This window comes from Cryptomeria japonica, chromosome 7 (genome assembly GCF_030272615.1).
Source record: "Cryptomeria japonica chromosome 7, Sugi_1.0, whole genome shotgun sequence".
Lineage (NCBI taxonomy): Eukaryota > Viridiplantae > Streptophyta > Pinopsida > Cupressales > Cupressaceae > Cryptomeria > Cryptomeria japonica.
This window is the reverse complement of record NC_081411.1, coordinates 773,840,833-773,847,909: the sequence shown is the minus strand read 5'-3', so window position 1 is coordinate 773,847,909 and position 7,077 is coordinate 773,840,833. Positions and strand designations below refer to the sequence as shown.

Sequence of the window (7,077 nt, the reverse complement as noted above, 5' to 3'; positions counted from 1 at the left end):
TCACTTCCTTCATCCTCCTTTGGATCTTGATAAAAAGAAAAGGCCACCATGCATACATGCTTTGGACACCTCTTGGCCTCCATTTCCCCATCACACTTTTCCTCCATTCGCCTTCGTATCCACCCATCCTTCCTCCATTCCATGTAATCATTTCACCTATCTTCGTGATCCCCATCCACCTATCACCTTGTCTTCCATCCACTTCCCTCAACTTCATATCCTCCTGCCAGTCATCTTATCGTATTCATCCATCCACTTATCCTTACCTCCCAATTCCTCCATCCCTTCATCTGTATCCATTCATCCACCAATCCTTGGATCTCCCAGTTCCTCGATCACTTCATCCATAACTTGATCCATCCACCTATCCTTATCTCCCCATTCCTCCATCGCTTTGTCCCTCATCATTTCATCTCCTAGCCACATTCATAATGCTTCCATCTCCTAAACCTTTTCATCCTATCCTCCATCCTTTCATCCCTCTTTTCATATCATTCCATTGCCTCGTGCATCCCTTGTCATTGGTATCTAGCTCTAGGCCACCCCTCGCAATCTAGTGCCATTCTTTCCTATCAGTACATCCTCTCCTTGTAATCCTATCCATCTTCCTCAGCTATCCTAAAATCAAATGCTAATCGAATCATCCGATCGCTTCCTTGGTCTTGTTCCCAGCCTTGCCGCAAGCCTTGATCACTAATCCAATCATCCAATCGCATCCTTGGTCTTGTTCCCAGCCTTGCTGTAGGTGTCAATCATAGTCTTCTCATTATCATTAGGATGTATCATTCCCAATCACTGTCCTCAATCTCTCACCGCTTTTCCTCTTGACTCGGGCAACATCAAGCCTATCTCTGGGTCTTCTTCCATCATCCATATCTCTTGTACATCTTGTATATAGGTGTCGCTATACATAGTCGTGTGTTGGTCCAGTCTTTCGAGATCATATCATATCAACTGGATCTTCAACAATCATCTTTGAGCATCTTGGTCATCATGATCCTATTAGATCCTTTTGTTGGTCATCATTAATCTTTTATCTTGGTGTTGTTCCGAGATGTATCCTTCTCACCAACACCCATCATTTGTCTTATACATGATGTATCCTTCCTGAAACCAGACGTTTTGATCTATCTTAGTCTTATACAGGATGTATCCTTCCTAAAACTAGACGTCTTGATCATTTTTGTCTTATACAAGATATATCCTTCCTGAAACCAGACATCATCAAATCATGATCAAATCCTTTTGACAAAATATATTTGAGGCCCTCGTGTTGTCTTTGATTCTTTTTTATATTTTAAAGCTCCTCGGGCTCCATTTCCTCTTGGTCACCATGATCCTTTATATCATGGTGCGCTGGGAATAACAAGGCTCGGGATGTGATCTTGTTGCTTTTGGTTTTTTTCTTGGCGTGTCTTTTGGATGTGTTCCTTGTTGTACCTTGATGAGGTCTCTATTATCTCATGTTACATTGGGGCATATCTTCTGCTTGGGGTTATTCTAGCACAGTTGCTTGCAAGGCCTCTGTAACTCTGTGTGGTGCTATATTAGCCTGTGTGTTTGTTTATTGTGTTAGTCCATGCATTGGTTGTGAAATTCCACCCTGGTTCCTTATACCTTGGTGACTCATAGACACTACCAAATCAAAATAAGTGCTACATGACGTCCAGTTTTTACGGGTGCTTGCGCTCCATGATGTTTCCATCTTCATCTCCACTTCATTCGCATTATCTCCTCTTCTCGTGATTCTTTCTTTCAATCCTATCCATTGGGGCAATGTTTCGAGACGTCGCCCAACCCTTTCTCCCCATGCAACCTCTCGAGGGGGCACCCCTACCCGTTCCTTTGTCCGCTTGGGGCATTTTCTCGCTCCTTTCTTGATCACCCTTCCTTTTTCTTCTCTCACAAGTGTCTTATTGTCTTCGCATCGACGCTATTCTAGCGCCACCGCAAAGAGGGCAAAATATAGACGTTTAAATTTGGCTAATTAATTTAGTCAAATTTATTCCCTTTAAACCATTTAATTAATTAAATATCTTAATTAATTAAGCCCATCCCTTGAATTAATTTAACTAATTAATTAATTCCCCCCTTTCCAATCCTTGAATTAATTAATTTCTAATTAATTAATGCCCCTCTCCAATCTATTTAATTAATTAATTTTCCTCGCCTCATTTAAACAATTATTTAAATATGTCACATGGCTCCTAACTTTCAACTACCTAACTAACCCCCTTCCAACCTAACCTTCAATCTAACCCTTGGGTCTAAACAACCCTTTCCCCTCAAACTAACCTTATCCTAACTTCCCCTCACATGTGTGTGCACACATATTCCCCTAATTTCCTTAATATTAGGAAATTTGATTCCTTTTTTCGGTGGCTTCCTCCCAAAAGAGACATGTGTCCTTGAGGACACAATTCAAACCTCTTTTGATATGTGTCTTTCTTAAGGACTCTTGTCTCTCCCTTTTGAGCCACTTGTCAGGACAAGTGTAGAATCTTGTTCCACTTGTCATTTCTAGGATTGCTACAAGTGTTGCATTTTCCAATCCCTTCCAATCCTATTTAATCCCCTCTCTTTTTCTATCAACTCCTCCACCTTTTATGCAATGCATTGTTATTATGCGGGTTTTCATTCTTCACTTTTATACATCCATGCTATCATAATGTCAAAATACACATTTGTATCCACTCATCCAATCCATACATCTTGAATCCAATCATCAAATCACACATCAGGGAGCAATCGAACACTAGCTACGTCTTGAGTGCACATCCAATCATGGGAAAATAGAATCAAAGTTGGTAAATGTGGTTTGCATTTACTTTGCTTCATGCTTTTGATACTTCATTTCTTTCTTTTTATATCCCAATCTTGAGGTGTTTGAGTTAATGGCTTGCTTGGTTGATTTCCTTGTTGTTTCAATCCTATTAGTTTAGCACACATATTTACCTCACACACCATGTTGCACAGGATTGTTGAGCTTTAGAACTTGAGCAATTGGGCACAATCCTTTGTGACAACAAGTTCAAGATAATTAAGGGCAACAAGAAAGAAAATGATGGGTTCATCCATATTCATAGACATAAGAAGACATCTAGACTTGATGAAATCCAAAAGTACAAGCGCAAAAACACCAAGGCCAAACATTCTTTTTCTAGGTATTGTTGCAATTGCTATCATTTTGGACATAAGGTGGTAGTTTGTAGAAGGAATCTTATAAGGAAGAATAATTTTGTAAGCATAAATGCATTTGCTCCCTTGGTTGATTTCAATGTCATATGTTATAAGTGCAACAATTTTGGACATAGTACAAGACCTTATAGAAGTGGTTTCATGAAGACTTCTAAATGAGATGGAAAGGAAAGCACCTCTATCGATCATAGGAATTACTCCAAGAAGGTGTGGAAAAGAAAGCAAGATGAACAAAAGTGAAAGACAATAAGTGTTCAAACAACACTACATGCCAAATTTAAAAGAGTGATGGATTAGGAGGCAAAGGCTACAATGCTTCATCCAATGTGGAAGAATGCTATATTAGAGAAAAATGTACTGGCAATCTTGTTGTGAGCGTTGTAGCATAGAAAGTGATAATCTCAATGAGATCAAGGAAATAGAAAGTCTCTCATGACAAAAAAATATGAAAGTTGGTCATGGTACAAAAAGGTGGAGTAGGATAACACATTTGAGAATTCCATGTAGAAGATTAGAGAGATATCTCTCTCCTTTTAATTAAAGAGGAAGTATAGATTTAGGGGGAGCGTTGACTCCCTATTGCATGTAGACACAATGGTCTTGTGAAGTGAAAAATGTACAATGCATGGGTTGTATTATGCAGGGGGGGTGAAATTCCTAGAGCAGGGATCAAAGTATCCATTTTCCATTGATGTAAGAGGGGTTGAGAGAAAGCCAAAATGCTTTAGTAAGAAGATTCAAACATAGAAGTGTTTATCACAAAGAGAGCATTTTGTGGTTTTCCATTAATGACAAAAAGGGAAATTGTTGAATATAGTGGTGTCATTGATGTCAAAGATGTTCTAAGTATTGTGTGTTGTCATTGATGTCAAAGGATCAAGGAGTTTGTTATAGCATTAATTACTTCTAACATGTCATGTCAGGGCATTTAAGAAATAATGAAGGACAAAGTCAAGTATTGTTGGATTGATCTTTTATTATTGTCATCATGTACCAGTATTAGTTGATCCTGATCATATATCATGTTTGTGAGAATGTTTTTGAGTTATGTGGTTCAAAGACAGTATGTGCACCTAGTTGCATTGTCATGGTTTTTATGCCGCAATCTACCGTAGTGAGGTTTCATGGATTGTGGTTTGGAAGTAAAGTGACACATGAAGCATGTTATTCTAGAGTTTCAAAGAATTCTGTCAAGTGGATAGAAAGTTAGAAGTGACATAATGTTTACACCGTTGTTTCATTATCTATATAGATATTCCAATTAGATGTGCCAAAGGAAGGTAACATGTGCTAGCTAGAGAAAGCGTGTGAAGGTGGTTTGGGACCAAATTAGTTTGTAGTGTGCTCATGCTCTCGGTGCAATGTGTTGGCTTTAGGATTGAGTTGACTACACATTGGGTTTGAGGAATTCACTCTTCGCTGACTTGTGGATGTTTTAAACCTGTTCTAGGCCAATATGAAGATGCAATTAACATAGCAATACATATATAATGTTCATCAATTCCATTATAGTGTGAGGGTGTTGGCACAAGTGGCAAAATTTTCACAATTTATATATTCAATAAGGAGTAAAGATGAGTTGAAGTGTGCAAATCAAGTTGCAAATCTTATACACACTACCAGAGTGCTTTGATGCAGATTAGATTAGATAGATGTTGAAGGTTGAATTGTGAAGGCTTGCAAAATATATCTTTTTTATCTCTTATTTGTATTTGAGGTTGGTGCCTCTATCTGAATTGGTGCTCATTTCTTTGGATTAGGAGATTAGTGTCTCTTGTAGGTTGGTGCCTACAAATCTGATTGGGGATTTGTGTCTCCATCTCGGGGTGTAAATTCTTTCGAGTTGTTGCCTGCAAAATATTGTGAGTTCCTTATTATCTTTGTGAAGATGGATTCAAATAGTAGATCAAAGTAATTATTCTCACCGTAGATTTTTCCTTCTAGGTTTCCATGTATATCTAGTGTTCTCATGTATTGATATGTGATTGTGTTTAACATTTACATAAATGATTTAATGATAAAGTGAAATACAACCTAATGATTTTAATATTGCCTTAGTTTTGAAGTTGAATCTGACATGTATTGGTTTATTCCCTGCTCAAGTGTTCTCATGTATTAACATGTGATTGTGTTTAACATTTACATAAATGATTTAATGATAAAGTGAAATACGACCTAATGGTTTTAATATTGCCTTAGTTTTGAAGTTGAATCTGGCATGTATTGGTTTACCCCTCTCATTAAAGAGCCCCAAATGTCCATTGTTTAAGTCACTAAGACTCAACCAAAATCCTTTAAACCTCCCAAAAGATGCCTGCCATTTCATTTTCCATTTCCTGCCATTTCATTTCATTTGCCATTTCCTGATCCAAAATCATCTTGGCAGACCATTTCATTTCATTTTCCATTTCCTTGATCCAAAATCATCTTGGCAGATCTGACAGTTTTGTTTGGCCTCATCACTTTGCCCTCCCCAAATACACAACCCTTACTACAACTTTCCTCTCCGCCCAGTCCACTCCTCATCATAGCCTCCTCTTGCCCTTTCGACTCTACATTCCTACATGGGTTTTCACGAGCCATCTCATAACTCACCACCGATCCTTTTCCAAGCTGGCCCTGACCCTACAGAGAGTGATCAGGGCCTCCGTGCCGTCTCCCTCCATCACATCACTCCCCCTTGTGGAGCGCATACTCCATTTGCAGACTCGGGCCAAGCTGGGGTATGGCCGCACCCTGCCCACTCCACCTGTTTACGCTTTCTTAACATCCGCTGCAAAATAAGTAGGAAAGCCATTTTGGACGGATGATGATCCACCAGAAAGACACCCAAGTAGAAACCATGTGAGAGCAAGCTTCTGAGAAACCCTAGGCCCGGTAACTCTCCTAAATTGGCAGGAACAAATGAAATTTTCCAATTTAATATTTGAGCTAGTAAGAGGTTTATACCAAAACTTTCCAATTTGTAATTTGACCTGTGGTGAGGTTTTAGGGAGGCCCGCTCGAGCGAGTTCTGCAAAGTAGGCAGTATCAACACTCGGCCAGCCTATCACCCCTCCAAAAATCGCTGCGCTCTAGTCTATAGGCGCTGTGAGCAGTTTCCACTGCTCACTTTGTTTTCCTTACTCATTAGTTTAAGGCAATTTGTCAAATATGCTATCGTCTTTATTTAAAGCCTTCCCATTCCTCAAGATGAATGCTCTTTCTGCATGTGGGACTAAATTATTTTTTAGTTCTCAGCATGTCTCCACTAATTTCTTGTTAGCCGATAGGCTATTTCCTTTTTCGCGTTTTATCCGCCATTGTTTTCCCTCTTTCCTGCCGTTTTTTCCCTTCTCGCCCGTTTTCCCCAGCCGTAACAAATCGTTGTTTTGTAGATAGAATAAAGTAACCGAAACAAACGCCCCTCATAGCTACGGATTTTGGTTCAAGCTTTCTGTCCCAGTTTTTATCGGGGAAGGTTTTGAGTGTCATTTTCCATGGCTGTTTCTAGGGCCGAAGAGAAACACAACTACTCGCAGAGTGTCACTACAAGCAATAGAGCAGAAACATGGTCGATACAAGCAAGATTTTTCCTCCTCTGTTCCATTTTCCTGAAAAATATGGGACCGCGTAACATGAAGAGGAATTGTTCCCTGTAGCTCTAGTCCACTACAAATCCCACATTACCAAATCCACCAAAATTAAGGATTATTAGGTTGAGGTCTTATGAAGAGGGGGCTTAAGCTCTATTCTCAAGTAAGAAGTGGCACCATGGAAAATAATTTTTTTTGCTATGAGATTATTTGAAATCTTTTCCAGAAAAATATTACTTTTTAAGCTTGTAAATTTAAGCAAAAATGCAGTGGGGTGCACTACAAAGTTCATGGGACTGCTAGC

The 7,077-nt window shown here is 39.2% G+C and overlaps 1 non-coding gene across 1 annotated transcript; it reads right to left on the bottom strand.

Moving 5' to 3' along the window:
• Positions 1-6,187: 6,187 nt before the first annotated feature.
• LOC131063479 (U12 minor spliceosomal RNA) lies at positions 6,188-6,341 on the bottom strand. Its single transcript, XR_009111073.1, has one exon. It is a non-coding gene; the product is annotated as a U12 minor spliceosomal RNA (small nuclear RNA).
• Between the last annotated feature and the right edge of the window lie 736 nt (positions 6,342-7,077).